The sequence below is a fragment of the Drosophila elegans genome, unplaced genomic scaffold, assembly GCF_018152505.1.
Source record: "Drosophila elegans isolate 14027-0461.03 unplaced genomic scaffold, ASM1815250v1 contig_814, whole genome shotgun sequence".
NCBI classification, from domain to species: domain Eukaryota; kingdom Metazoa; phylum Arthropoda; class Insecta; order Diptera; family Drosophilidae; genus Drosophila; species Drosophila elegans.
Genome location: NW_024546167.1, coordinates 18,681,573 through 18,696,843, shown reverse-complemented (window position 1 = coordinate 18,696,843; position 15,271 = coordinate 18,681,573). Strand labels below are relative to the sequence as shown.

The window sequence follows — 15,271 nt, the reverse complement described above, 5'->3', positions numbered from 1 at the left end:
GAAGTTTCGCTGTTGCGTCGCTGCTTTTGCTTCGTGAAACGCCGCTGTTAACGGTGTTAACATGGCATGGAGCCCGACTTTGGAGCGCCCGATTCTTGGCTTTCAGTCACAATTTTTGGCCCAAACGGTGCACACGTCGACGGAGTTTGCCGGAAAACGCGATTGGGGAAAAATCACGAGAGTGCGTACGGTTCTGCGTTTGTGTTTTTGCATTGGTGTATACTTTTGTGTAGTTCATTTCTGCATGCTTTTCCCGCTTATCATTTGCACTTGCAAATATGCATTCTATGCTACAACAATAACAACAGCAACAAAAACAGAAAATACCAATCCTGTTTGAAAACCAGTTTTTTGTATTATTTGGCTTTGACGGCGGACAACGGTTTTCCAGCTGCTGGTCCAGAATTCTTGAATGCGCGCCGTGACGTCGCCGTGTTTTATGGTGAATTTGGCCAAGAGACTTCGACTCGGCTCGACTCTATCAATAGAAGTTTTTCATTTGGTTTACAGTTAGCCAAGTCTGGGCAGCTTGTTGTTGCTGCTTTCGAGTGGGCAGCGCCAGCGGAGCGTGCATCATCTGGGGCTTAGAAAGCCAGAGAATCTCTCTCCATCTTTGGCCACTAAATAAATCAAGAAAATTGAGAATTGAGAAATGAGAACTGAGAAAAATAGAATAGAAGAACAAAAAAAAAAAAAAAAAACAGCGCACCAAAACCAGTAACAGCAGCAAAAGGCTTAATTAAATTTAAAGCTCAGACTTATATGGGCAAACTTCACAGATTGACCGACTTCTTGTAGCGAAACCAACTGAATTGTATTAAAACCGTTAATTGATTTGTTTATTTGCTGTTTAAATTGTTGCGTTAAATTGGATAAATACTTCAGTCGGAAATGTAAATAAAATGAAAAAGCTTTGGCGGCTTGTTTGCACACAATTATGTTGCACAAAAGAATTTTATTTACGCGAAATTGAATATACATTAACACTTTTGAAATGATAAAATGTCAGCCCCTTTTCTATTTATTTATATTTGTTCTTGATAAGTTTTATTTATACATTTTGTAAACAAAAGAAATCAATTAAAAACTGTGAATTGCTAGGTAGGACTAATATGTCCGTTGAGTCTAAAGAAAACAAATCAGAAGACTATAAAACAAATCAGAGGATATATTTAACATTTATAATTTAAAGACTTCAATTTTGTTGAACTAAATTTTTAAATTTGAATACAAAAAAAATCACACATCAAAAAACTTTTAACTTAACATATTTAATTTAAAATTTGTTGTGAATAGCCATCAATTTTGTTTAACTACATTTTTACAATAAAAGCTACACAAGTTTAATAAAAATTAAAGAGTTTAGAGCAGCAAACACTTTTAATTTACCATTGGCAATTTTTTAATTCGTGAATAATTATCACAATAAAAAAAAACCACAACTTTGAAACCCGAATTCCAAAGTTAACAAAACAATTCCCTTTGAAAATGCGCACCAAAATTATTTGATTTAAAAAAAATACCAAAAATGAGAACGGAAATTACAAAGATTATCGAATGCAATCATAATTATAACTCGTAGCATTCCAGCCGAGTTTTCATTCTTTCGGAAAACCACACGAAAACATTCCAGTGGCAAACAGGTTGCCATAAAGCCGAGAGCAGCAACAACAACAACCACACCGTTAAGGGAAAACCAAACACGTGCACAGAAAGGAAAAGGTTAACAACACAACAACCAACGCCAGCTAAAATAAAAATAAGAAAAAAACAGCCAAACAGCAGCGGTAACAGCACTACGTTCTTCCTTTTTTTTATTTTGAACAAACACAGAGAAATAAACCAAATTTTAAAACCGCGCGCTAACTGAAAAAAAGGAAAAATTCGAATATAAAACGGCGGAAAATAAAAAACGGATATAAAAGAATTTCAAGCGTTTGGCATTTTGTCAACCAGTAAAGGGCCAAGTGACGAAGAAAAAAAAAAGAAAAAAAACGAGGGAGAGGCGCACAAGTGGCTGCAACAAAGGTTTCCCCCAGAACCACCGAACCTGCAACCTCTGACACCCCAAAAAAATAAAATAAAAAATCTACCTTCGGCCGGAAAACGCTTGTTTCAGCACGCGAGCGAAGAAGACGGGACGAGAGCAAGGGAAAGAGAGGGAGATAGGGGCAAGAAACAACAGCGGCAGCAACAACAAAACAAACAGGTGAGAAGGAGACTTGCACGAATGAATGAATGAGTGAATGAATGTCGGGGTTGAGGGAATGAGGGATTGAGGGTGGGTGCAAGTGTCGGAGTAAATGAATGAAAGCCACAACTCAGAAATACAGTGATACCCCTGTAATAATGAATTCTAGGTGTCTATCACAAAAACGCCAAAAGCAATTACAAAAAACCAAGCCAAATTAATTAAAATTGTGAAAAAGAAAAACCAAAAGCGAACAGAAAAAAGGTCTTTTTAAAATAATATTAAATTATTACTAGCATCAACTACTCATCGCTTTCTTGAAGGAGAATATGTGCATTTTACCAATATGTTATAGGTAATCAAAACTCAGATTTCGATTTTAGAACAAAAGTAAGGATAAAATCTAAAAAATAACAAAGCTTATTTAATAAAGTTCCTAGTGAAACCGCTTTAAAAAAAACAATGAAGTCTAGAGACTTTTTGCGAGTGCCCACTGGTTTTCTAGTGTTGGGAGCGATGAAGTGATTGAAACTGATAAAGAATAATAAAAAAGGTTTTCCCCCTCGTGCACGAGGATTTTCCCAAAAAATTCTTGACCGCCGCGGCTTTTTTTTGTTCCATTTGACTTCCCCTCGTCGAAAGCAGAGAAGCCTGCTCAATAAGCAATTAATATGCGCAAGTGTTCCTACTGAAATCTCTGAGTGGAATTGAGCGCGAGTTTTGTCTGTGTGAAAATTGGGAAAACAAAAAGAAGAAAAACCGAGCACGGCGTAACTCATTGTTTCGCTTTTTCACACAGTGTTAAGAGCTTAATTTAATTCCGTATAGGTTTTTCAACTTGAAAAGAAATTACAGACGCAGAAAAGAATGTAAATGAATTGACTTTCAAGATAATTAAATATTTATATCAATTTTCATTTTCACCATGACTTTATGAAATTAAAGAACCTTTTTACTTCAATTAAAGGAACATTCTTTCCGCGAATTGAGAAATTCCATGTGCCATTTATTTGAACGCAAATCAGGCTCTATTATCTCAATTGAAATTTTGCTTTGAGTAATTTGATACCAAATTTGATTCTCCTCTCGCCGGTGACTTCCATTTTCCCCAGCTTTTTCTCCATTGCTTCATTGCTTTTACCCCAGTCACGATTGCAACTTTAATCTATGGCAATTTATATTTGCTTTTGTTGGTACTAAGCAAATTCACCCTGAAAACACACACAGAACTATTATTGCGAACATGGGCGTAGTCAAGGATATCAGAAAGGGGTAAATATTAAATAAATTAAAATATACACAGCAAAACGTTACTAAATCTCTAAATTTTTGTTATAAAATATAACCCCTTTGGTTTGTAAGCCTCTGTTCTGGATGGAAAACTCCTCTGAAAAGTAGCAACTAAAGTTAACCAGGAAAAGTTGCAAAAAGCGTCTGTGGGAATGCCAAAAATACGCAAAACAAAGGATGGAACGCCGGCGAAAGAAAAACGAATTTCGCAAAAGAAAAACAATGCCATGAAAGAACAGATATAATGCGGTCCGTATTGTTGTAGTCAACTCGATTCCGGCGAGACCCTTGTGAAATATCGCACTTTGCTTATAGAAATGCTCTTGGTTTTGGTTATCTATGCTGAAAATAGAAATTCAGGAAAAGTCCGAATAAACAAAAACAAAAACTAAAACACAAACAGTAACAGTAACAAAATGTATCGCAAACAAAACGCATGTCTAGATGGGGAGAAAAAGAAAAGCCAACCAACTCGCACACACAAAAGTAATGTGAAACACAATAAAAGTGTCTAACTGTATGAAGAAATGAAAGTCAAAATGTGTGTTTATATATATATATATAGTGTGTGCGAGCATATATGAAAGAAGACCCCCCATTTCCGCCTTATTTCTCACAGCATCTTCGCCGGTTTCATTAGCAGCACATACTATTCTCTTTCGTTGATCTTGATCGTGAACTCGAAAATATTTAGAAAATGTGTTAAAGCCAAGAATTTGAGCGGCAAATAATGGAGAGTCTGTCTAATCGAGACTCGTGTCTGGGTTTTGAGAAGAAAGCGTGCAAATTATGGTTTCTAGGAAACTGGGTGCCTGACTGATGAACACTGCCTACCACCTGTTCCATCATAGTCCGCTGGTACAGTGGTTGATATAGCAATTATGGGATTCAATTTTGATTGCTGTGTAATTGCAAAACGTATTCTTAAAGTCTACACTTCTTTCTTTTTGCTTAGCTTGTAATTGAAGGGGCAAAACCATTTATATGCACATAATTATCCGTTGAAAATACAATTGCAAACTATTTTATGAAAGTTAATCTTTAGGTTGGCAGTCAATTTCATTTAGAATTTCAATTATTGCAAAATTATTTATTTGAAAGATAAGCCCACCTTTAGCTATTCACATTATTATTTAAAAGGTATTTATAGATATAATTGAAGTAAAATTAAAGCAGAGCTATACTATTAACACCCTTACCAACTAAATAAATATTTTTATTAATTGCTATGAAAACTTATTTTGAATATAAACTCACCTTTCAAATAATTCATTTTATATTAAATTATGTTCTAAAAAAGCATGTAATGTTTTTACCTTTTCAATCAAGAATAATTAACAGATATAATTTAAATAAAATTAAAGCAAAACTTTAAGATTACCTCTATATTCTGCATTAGTTCCTCACCTGTAACCACAATAATTCCCAGCAATCCATCATATTCTTCCTCTGCATTCCCAGAAGTTAACAATCCATCTAGCTGAAAGTGGGAAGTCAAGCTGTTTCCTTCACGAGTCGTAAACCATTTCCTTTAGCCACCTAAATTTGGCCACCGCGGATTCGATCCACTGTCCAAAGAGGGGTTCCCTTTCTTGGATAATTGAATTATGATCGGGGCGAGTGTGTCAAGAGAGGGGGCTTAGGGCTTACTTACAAAGCTAATGAACACACAAACTGAAGGGCAGAAGAGTGGGCCAAGAAGATAGGGCCAGCACTGTGAGGCGATAATGATTTTAGTGTTCATTATGATAATGATGATAATGCTGCCACTCAAAAGCGAGTGGAAAATGTTTGAGACACAGGAGAACAAAAAAAAAAAATAAATAAGTCGCGGCAATGAACTCGAAAGCAGAAATGCAGACAAACAAACAAAAATAAGTGGTAGAAGAAGCATGCATAACTAAGTAACTGCCACAAAAAGAGAAAGAGACAGCACCAAGGGGTGAGAAAGAGATGGCAGCAGGGTGGACGAAAGAGATGCAGGGCACGCAGCATGCAGTTTCAGTTGTCAGTGCATCATTATCCAGCTGAGATTTTTGTTGGCCTATTAGAAGGATGGCCAGTGGCAAAAAAAAACTTTTCATCGCTGCAGCGGAAAATGATACTGGCAGTGCACTGAGCAAAAAATGTTTTCAATATTACGTAGAAAGAATAAAATAAGCAGAAAAATATTCAGATGTTTTAAAAAAGATACACATACTGTATTCAATTTCAAAATTATGTATTTTAAATTAATTAGTGCTTTGAAAAAGATCAAATTTTACATCATCAGCAATCAATGCAGTTAATAACAATTATTTTAGCCAATATATTGTCAAACTCAGCTAAGAAAGTATATAAATAAAAACTCATAATTTAAATCTTAATTTTGCTTCAGTGCATCTTTAAGATCCGTCTGCGTCATCTGTATTTGACTAAAATGTAGTTGGCAGTGGAAAAAAGAAGAGTTCGTTTATGAAGAGAGAGAGGTCATTCATCCAGCGTTTATCACGTTATGCTATGCCTAACCCCCTCCCCCTCGAGTTTATTAACATATTTCTCTTTCCCTTTCTAACTACCAGCTATTTTGAGTTGCTACTCATGGTGTTGCTAAGTGTGGCTATGGCCTTAGTTGTTGTTGATCTCTGTGTTATTCTACTTTTTGTTGTTAGTTCTCTTCATATTTACTTTTCGTTTTTGAGACTGTCTAGCGATATTTTCCTCAGATTTTAGGCAATTATTTTAAGTACTTAGCTTAGTTAGGATAACACAGATGTGTTTGATTAGAGGGTTTAATTAAAAACATTATTTTTATACTCATTTTCTGGAATTCTAGAAAGTATTGAACGTATTTTCCAAAGATACTATGTATTTGAAAGAACAACATTTCAGCTTATTGCTATTTTTCATAGGAAGGGAAATTTTATTGACTATAGAAAGGATACAAAATGTATCAGCCTAGTTTTCTATTTAATTTTTTTAGTTCTTTAGTTTCTTGGCCATTTTTGTAATGAGTTTCACGTTTTTTAAGGGTAATCCCAGGGCGATTCCTTTGGATTTTTCTTGAATTTTTACTCCTTTATTCTGCGGGATTTTTGTGTCCTCATTTCCTTCGCCGCGCTTCCCATTCAAGGTGGTTGGGAAAATAAAAAAAGTGGCACGAGAGGAGGAAACTGTCGAGAAAGGAAACCCAACTTGGGTCCAGATTCTCCCCTGACCAAAGTTCTCACTGTCGTTCCACGCTTCTTTTAGTGACGCTTGCTTTAATGCATGCCTGTTCTTGCCTCCTTTTTTTTGGCCTACCGTTTTTGGCCAACAGGAAATAGCAGACATTAGACTGGGCTGGCACGTGTTTATGTTGCCTTTGCTATTTTATTTTATTTCATTTTATGCTCCACGCTGGGGCAGGAAATGCGACAGAAAAATGCATTTTCAGTTGGCATGGAATTCAGGAAAAACTGTTGGCAGTTTCGCATCTGCTTCTCGTTCTCTAAATGTTTTTGTTTTATTTTCTGCAGTCCGGCCTTTTTTTTTTGAAGCGATCTATGCTTGGGGTTGCTTTAGAGTTTATTTCCATTCCGGTTAAATCCAGCGGAGAAACATATCTTTTATATGTGAACAGTGAGTGCTGCAGAAAATTACGTTTTTATGCTTCACCTAAAAAGCCAAAATAAACGAAAGATTTAACTAAATTTTTATTTTCAAAGCGAAATTGAAATTTTCATGGCAACCATAAAGCTGAACTAAACGGTTTTTTCTGTGCTAAGTTTTTTATGCATGTGAGTGGCTTACTTAAAATAGTTTAAGCCGAATTAACCATGCATTTTAATGGGAACTATTTTAATGCCCAATCTATTTAAATTCTGTAAAGTCGAATAAAACTTTATTATAATTATAACAACAAACAAGAAGAATCCATTATTAAATTTAATAAAATTTAAGTACCATGAACGTGAGCTGGTTTTTTAACTTTACTACAGTCTTTAAAAATAACAATATAAATATTTTAATAATTTTGCTTTAACCTTACATACATTAGATACAAAATAAGTAAATAAATAATTTGTTTATGTCCAAAAATATCGATAATTATAGTTTCAGACTGTTTGTTTGTCCAAGACAAAAATGTTTCAAATTTTCTTTTCTTTAGAAAACGATATGGTTCAGTTTCTCTGTGATTCCAAATTAATTCGAGGCCGTTGTGCATATTTTAAACTGCTCCTTCACCCATTAAAATAAAAGTCTGTTGCCAGGGGCTACTTCAAAAGTCACTCTTCCCGAAAAAAAAGCAGCTGCATTTATCCAACTATCCATCTATACTGTGCTGCAGGGCATTTTCCGTCATCGAGGTGAGGTGAAAAAGAAAAATGGTAGAAGAAAAGCCAAATGAATTACATTGAAGCTTTGTTATCTCCCTTCCACAGTTTATATTGTTTCTCATTTGCATTATTTTAATTCATTTCATTTGGGTGATTCCCAAAAAAAGAAAACGGACAAAACGATGAGCTTTAAATTGATGTTCTGTATCAATAAATCAAAGCAAAAATGAAAATGCTGAAGTGAAAATTGTAACGGTTCTTGGAAAGACACAAACCGTTATGCTGACTGCATACACTTAATTAATTTCCCAATAAAATGAAAAAGAAAAAAACCATGCAATCCGTATGGCAAAACTTTCAACCTGCAATTCAATTTATTTTGTCAGCAGTGAAGTAAAATAAAGAAAAAGGCAACAAAGGCGACGATAGAGTAAAGGTAAAAGACAAATTGCAACTTTTCGAGGCACAAAAATCACAGTTAGCAGATAGTTTTACCCTTCCACTCACTATTTCCCCCTTCCTTCAAGGACACAAAAGCATAAGACGAAACTTTGTCCTGCCGCCAGGACACTTGAAACAAATTGCAATTTGTGACTTTGCCTTCGAAGCTGGGGGTTAAATGGTTTTCCCCTTTGGTTTTGTGGGAGGATGTTCGCCGGGGTTCTCCTCTGTTGCCTATAAATTAAGTGCAGCAATTAATAATTAAAAAAGCGTGTTAATTAGATGGCCACACACAGGGCCTAATAGAAAAGAGGGTAGAGTGGAGAGTGGAGAAGGACAAAGTCGATGGAGTTAAAAATGTTTCGGCTAATTGCACTTTCCATTAGCCGCATTACAAAAATCCTCTTCGTAAACTCTATATAACCTAAATCGAATTTTAATTAAAATTTTTTTATTGCAAAGCAGAAAAGAACTAGTTTACTACGACTAAAAAACTACCAGAATGTTTCAGTTATTAACTATTACTAACACTCATTACTTTAATAAACAATATTAATTCTTTGTGAATAGTATGTAGACAATCTTAATATTAAAATCGTCTGAATAAATTGAGCATGTCACATGAGCAGAACTAACTGCCTTTGTTATGCTTACTTATCCATGTTCATCGCTTTGTCTGCCCGCATACAGTCAGTGAAATAAGTTTATGGCCAGTTACTACACTTTCCAGTATTGTTGCGAATGTGAATGCGAACTTTTGGCCAGCACTGTGCTGCCGGGTGTTTTATCATTAAGGTGGCCATTTCAGCTTCCTTCCGATTTTTCCCCCCCAATTTCATCTTCAAAAACATTTTTCGCTGACAATTCGCTTGGTCAACTAACGGGGAAATCCCCGTTGCCATATTTCACTTCATGGTGTGCCATTTCTCCATGGCTGGATGATTGCACCCAGACAGAATTGGCGACTGCTACTGCTACTGCTGACTGCTTAATATTTCACCGGACTTGGCCGACTCTTTTATTACATAACTCGGATTAGATTTGGCCAGAAGCAGGAACATTTGCCATCTCAAAATGCCCCTCACGTCCGTGGCTTTTGTCTAATTTAGTTATGCATCCAAAAGGCATACTACTAATATTTCGACCGCCCGCTTCATAACCGACTTCACATTGATTATTCACAATCAATCAGCGTATTGAACTCGGGCCTATTCCCGTTACGATCCCACTTCCCGATACGCCTCCGAATCCGAATCCGATTACATTTCCATATCCATACATCCATCCACTTGAAGACCACAATTAGCTGGGCTGGCCAACCACGAAATTCTGTTCTTGGATTCGCCGAATTGCAATTGGATTGGCTGGGCCAATTAGTTAATTAGCAGCTAAGTGAAATAGGGCTGACGAGTGATAAGAATTCCAAATAAATAAGGCGATGGGAAAAAATCTATTCTAATAAACTGCTCACAACTAATGCTCTAACTATTGGCTACATTGGATACAAAAAAGCAAATACAATACAATACAAAACAGTATAGTATAGTAGCAGAATATATAAAAAAATATCTTTAAAAAAATTAGGCAAGAAACATAATAAGATTTAAGACTAAATCAGGCATACATGAAAAACAGCAAAAACTAATATTAATAATTATAATAAGTATGACGAAATATAAAAAATATATAAAAAGTACGGAAAAATTAAGCATTGTTTTTGTATATGTTAATTTTAATGAAAAATATAAATTCTGTTCCTCCTAATGAAAACGATTAAAAAAATAGGAAGCCCATTTTTCAACAAAACTCTGAAAAATAATCGCTAGCGCGTGCGTAAACTACCATACAAGTAGCAAACTAATCAGCCAAAGCACATAATTATTTGCACTTATTATGTGCAAAATTGCAAAGCAAATTGCAGACTAGTCGGTAGAGTACATAACGATCCGAAACTGCATGCAGTATTCATAAATTGAACCAACGACATTTAATCGAGATCCAGAACAAAGCACAACAACAATGTCCAAACGCAAATCGAACCAATACAAATAGCAATCCAAACCGAATCGACTAAAACCGATTGCGATTCACAAACCTGCAAACCAACAAACAAAATAAAACAAAGGCTAAGCGGCTTTGGTTTGAACCCCAACCTGAAGTGCATTGTGCAACGCTGCGTATGCGCAACAATTAAGTCGGCAATTCTCGCATGGCTTTTTCGCATTTAATTTATTTCCTGGCTCACCTTGCCACACACTAAAGTCGAGCAAAAAATCAAACCCATTTTAATGAAGTACAAATACCGAAAAGTTGGCAAATAAAACAAACTATTTGGCAGGTGAAATCCGTTAGTTTAGAGTCTCAGATCTGGACCAATTTAAATTAGTTGAGTTGGGTTTTTCAAAAGCAAAAAAAAAATATTATGCGAATCCAAGCTGACCTGAAAGGAAAACCAAGCAGCTTAAAACAAGCCACAAAACATAGTTTCTAATGAGGCAAATTAAGCAAACGTCAAACAATTAAAGCAAAGGCAACAAATGAGCGTGTAATTATTTTATAATTAAATTCCATTTAGCCAAGACTCATGTCTGCGGGTCCACGACAGTTGGCCTATGTTGGCCTGCAAATTTGTGTAAGCTTTGTGTGCATTTGGTGTTTGCAGCAGGTGCAACAGGTGTAAATTACGACAGCGGAGCAAAACAAAAGCAAAAAAAAAAAGGGTGACAGCTGTAATCGCAGCAATCAACTCGAAAAACAGCAGCGAAAAAAGCAAATCCGTTTCCGCCACTGAAAATTAGTAAATTTTGTCAGCGGCAATGGGTCAACAAAATGCCTTTTGGCCAACTCAGTCAGTAACTAACTAAAAATAACAAAGAGCTACAAAGTAAAGACAACAGCAATACCAATGTTGTGAAATGCAATATATGTTCTTAAGGATCCAAGATTTTATTTGCCTTATAATGTTTTTTTTACCTAAACCAATTTAATTATTATTTCCTAAAACCCAAATTCTTTCAATTAATTTATGTTTTTAAATTTAAAATATGTATTTAATATTTTTACAATCTTTATGACTTTTATCATGCCAAATTTCAGCACAGTTCACAACTTTGCTTTCTAAATTAATTCAATCGTGCGAATAGTATTCCACGATATGAGCAAAATATATATATGCAAAATTAAAATACAGTTTGCCTGACCACGTTTTCAAGTGAGGGATCAAAGACGAACGTGATATAATAATAATAATATAATAAATTAAAAATTAAAACTAAAATAGAAATAAATAAATAAATATAAGCCATTGCTCTACTCTCACTCTTTTTTTGGGTAACCTAAAGTTTTTATTAAAATCAAACTGCTCTCTCCAAATAGAGTAGTGCAATTAGGCAGCTCGCTGCACTTGTTATTTTTGCCTGCGTTTTGTTTATTCTGAGTTGGCAAACACAAAGTTATAATTTGTAGTATTTTTATTTGCCGTCTGGAGACTGCCAGTAGTATTGTTGCAATCGAAGCTGGCTAAAAATTGGTGAAAGTCAGTCGAGTAATTTTGCACTTTTTCGCAGTCGCACTCATATGCGTGCAGCGATTTAAGTTATATTTTTTTTTGAGATATTTTCTGTATGTTTTATTTCGGTTTTTTGTTTGGTTTTGTTTTTTTTTTATTCGGTCTATGCCTTGTGGGAGGTGCTGGCACTCGATTGAGCCTTCTAGAGTGGAGTGAACTAGTTTCCATTTAATAGTTATAGCTCAAGAGCCACTGGCCAAAGAGAGCATGAAATGTGCAACGAATTGTGGCAGCCGCACAAAAAGATTTATTGAAGCCGTTGCTGTTGGTGGTGCAGCTATTAACAAAATTACTTAACAAGCGGCCGAAAAAAAAATGCTAAAAAAATGTAGTGTGGCAGCAGGAACTGGCTGAGTTATTGCCAGTCCGTTGGGTTGCAGTTTTGGTCAGGTTGGGAGGCCCAAAACCACAGGAACCCTGGACGACAGGGAGCAAAAGGCGACCTTGTGAAAGGCGGCGGCGATGGCGATATATTCTATTTAATTGCATTCGCGGTGCAGACCAAAGTCGACCAGAGAACCCAGAACTCTAAGCCGTTGTCAGTGCCTTCGTTTTCGGGGCTGCGAAAACTCTGGGATTCCGGGTTCCGCCTTCACATGTGGTACAGGGAATTGGAAAACTCCCAGCACAATGGAGAGAATGTTAAGCCCCGGATTACAACGGACATCAAAAGTGGGCGTGGCACTGGGCGCTTTGATTTATGATTGCACAATAGAAAGACAGTGCGGCTTACACACATGTAGTAGTACATATATTCAAGTGTGTTTAGTTAGGCTCTGCATGGAGTGCAATCCAAGGGAGTATTCTAGTGGAAGTTTGATCAAAAGAAGCCTTAAGGGGCCAATGAATTACACAGATTAAATCTAAGTAATACTACAACAATATACAACGCAATAAACAATGGTTGATGTTTAGATATAAACTAAAAATTATTTCAAAAGTGAAAAGCTCATTAAATTTGCAAACGTCCCTTGGCTTATAATTTAGTTTTAAATCTAAGTAATACCACAAATTACTCAACAAAATCGTTGACATTAAATAAATATCAAAAATTAAAAATTATAACCTAAACATATAAATATAGTTATGCATTGATATATTATATAGATATATTAAATATTATTTAATATATAAATGCAAAGTCATTTTCAGAATTTATAAAATAAGTAATTTATTGAATTCCAAAAATTCTACCATAACTTTCCAAAAAATGTAGTTCTTATAATAAGTTTTTTGCCGGAAGTCAGCTTTTTTATTGACAAAATCCGCTAATAACATTTTTAAAATACATTTTTTTTTTAATATTTAAATATATCAAGCAAAATGTAGACGAAATGGTAAACCCAGGAAAACTATAATTTTTTTCTGCCAAATTGAATGGCCTTACAAATCGGAGTGCTATGTTGAATCCCCGGCAGAAGATCAGGCAATGAACCCATTCTCAGCACCTCACATTCGCCATTGATTGGAATTTGGCCGCCCAATCGAACCCTTTACAGTCAGCCGCAGAAATGCTATCGCTTGCTTGCCTTTTCTGTGTTATAAATTTCCGCTAACGACGCCCCTGGCACTAAAAGGAGTTGCTTTGTTTCACTGGCTATTTTCTCCATTGATTCCCCTTCTTCACTCCTACCACTTTTATTTGTCCAGTCACAGCTTTGGACAGCAGAAATGGTACGAAAACGGCAGCAACATCGCAGCGACAGCAGCAATATCGCAGCTACAGCAGCAACAGCAGAAGCAATTGCGGTTGCCGCCCGCCAATCGGCAAAAGTTGACGACCGCAGCAGTGCACCAATTGAAAGGCAATAAAAAAAGAACACAAAATAGGGAGGGAGGGGAGCGGTATTGAAGGACATTCACTGGCTGAATGCAATTTGTTATTTTGAATTTTGCAATTTTCGAGTTCAAACTATTTTTGTGCACCCAAACCCAAAAGCAATCGGAAACGGGGCACAAAGGGGCAAAATGCATCCAGCATCCAGATTTTTCGCTTCTCTGTCTGTTATTTAATTAAATGTTTCGCGAATTTTTGCAAAAGGAGTGCGGTAGTAGAGTAGTGTTTTGTTATCCAGAAGGGAGGGGTCAGAGAAATGGGCGTGGCAGAGGCTTTGGCAGCTCTATTATTAGCCATCAAGAATTGTAATTGATTATTGGTTCCATGGAAATGCAGAAATCAGTCATTTTCTTCAACTATTTTTAGTGCCCATCATCATATTTCCTTTGCTTCACCTTTTACTTGGCATCTTTTCAAGGCTAGCAAAATTCAAAAAAATTCCCAAGTCAAGGGCTAAATAAACTTTGTCGCCCGGGCAAAAGAGCAAAAGTGTTTGACAATCGGACACTCGAAAAAAATAAGAAAAGTATAAAAATCAATAAAAATATACTAAGCATGCCCATTTATAATTATATTTCTAGTATTTACTCTGCATTTTTTTAATTTTCATGTTTAAAGCTATTTCATTGAAATAATTCCTACTGTCAAAATGGAAAAATTGTAAATCTGTAATCTTTTGCTATTATATATTATATAACTGTGCTAAAAGTTGTTCAGCGCTAAAAAAGTTTAACTTTACACAATCAAATTTACAATCAATTTCTGAAAATTTAAATAGAACTAAATTTTTTATTTCCATTATATAACCCAATCATTCTGACAATCAACTTCCGAAATGGATATTTTAAGTACCTCGTACTTGATTTTTATTCCCTGTGCCGAGCAGCTCAGTGGTAAGTCGCAGCCCACTTGAAACATCTATCGCTTTTGCTCCTTCGCTACATATAGATGTCTATCAATTTGAGCTGCTATCCTTGTGCATATCCTTTAGCCATAGCTCACTGTCGGCAGCTTGTCTGCCCCCTTCTCAATGGTCCCTCCACTTTCTGTTTTTCCCCTGGCCGCTTTTTGTGTAGGAAATTTATTGAATTTAATATGCATATTGCAGGAAAAATTTATGCAATTTTTTTTTTTTTGTGCCATATGCCGGTAGCTTTCTTCTGACGAAGCACAGACTCTTACCCTTTTGTCATTAAGTGTTATGCAACATCAAATTGTTTTTATTGTTGTTGTCATTCTGAGCCTGAGATGGAAATTTCAATTTGGATTTTTGATGGCAACATTTTCAAGTGCAAAATGCTTGAATGACTGAAGAAGCAATTTTGATGTAAATTTTGGGGCTATTTTAAAATGTGTAGAACAATTTTGGTTATTTTGGCAGAATATGTGACTATTGTAATTGTTTTTATTTCAATGAATAGGAAAAGCTCTTCTGTAACAATGTATTCTTAATAATTTTGCCTTATAAACTAATTTTGCTTTCATTTCTTTTTCTTTTCAGGTAAATTTTCTTAAGCCGACAAACTACAAAACATGTTAAGGTAAACCTACCAAGCAAATCCATTAAATTTAAACCAAAATTTGGACACAAACTTTGACCCACTGCCAATCCATAGAGATTTCAACTAATTACGCGCGTGTGTGTG

At 35.6% G+C, this 15,271-nt stretch overlaps 1 protein-coding gene across 4 annotated transcripts in view; it reads left to right on the top strand.

Annotated features, from left to right (window-relative positions):
• The first annotated feature begins 1,406 nt into the window (after window positions 1-1,406).
• Window positions 1,407-15,271, top strand: part of LOC108147933 — a 56,577-nt gene continuing 42,712 nt past the window's right edge. For 2 of the 4 annotated variants that reach the window (XM_041710392.1, XM_017274717.2), the window contains exon 1: window positions 1,407-2,209. The gene's annotated coding sequence lies outside the window, so the exon portion shown is untranslated. The remainder of the gene's footprint in view (window positions 2,210-15,271) is intronic. The other 2 variants (XM_017274716.2, XM_017274718.2) reach the window with 2 other exon arrangements.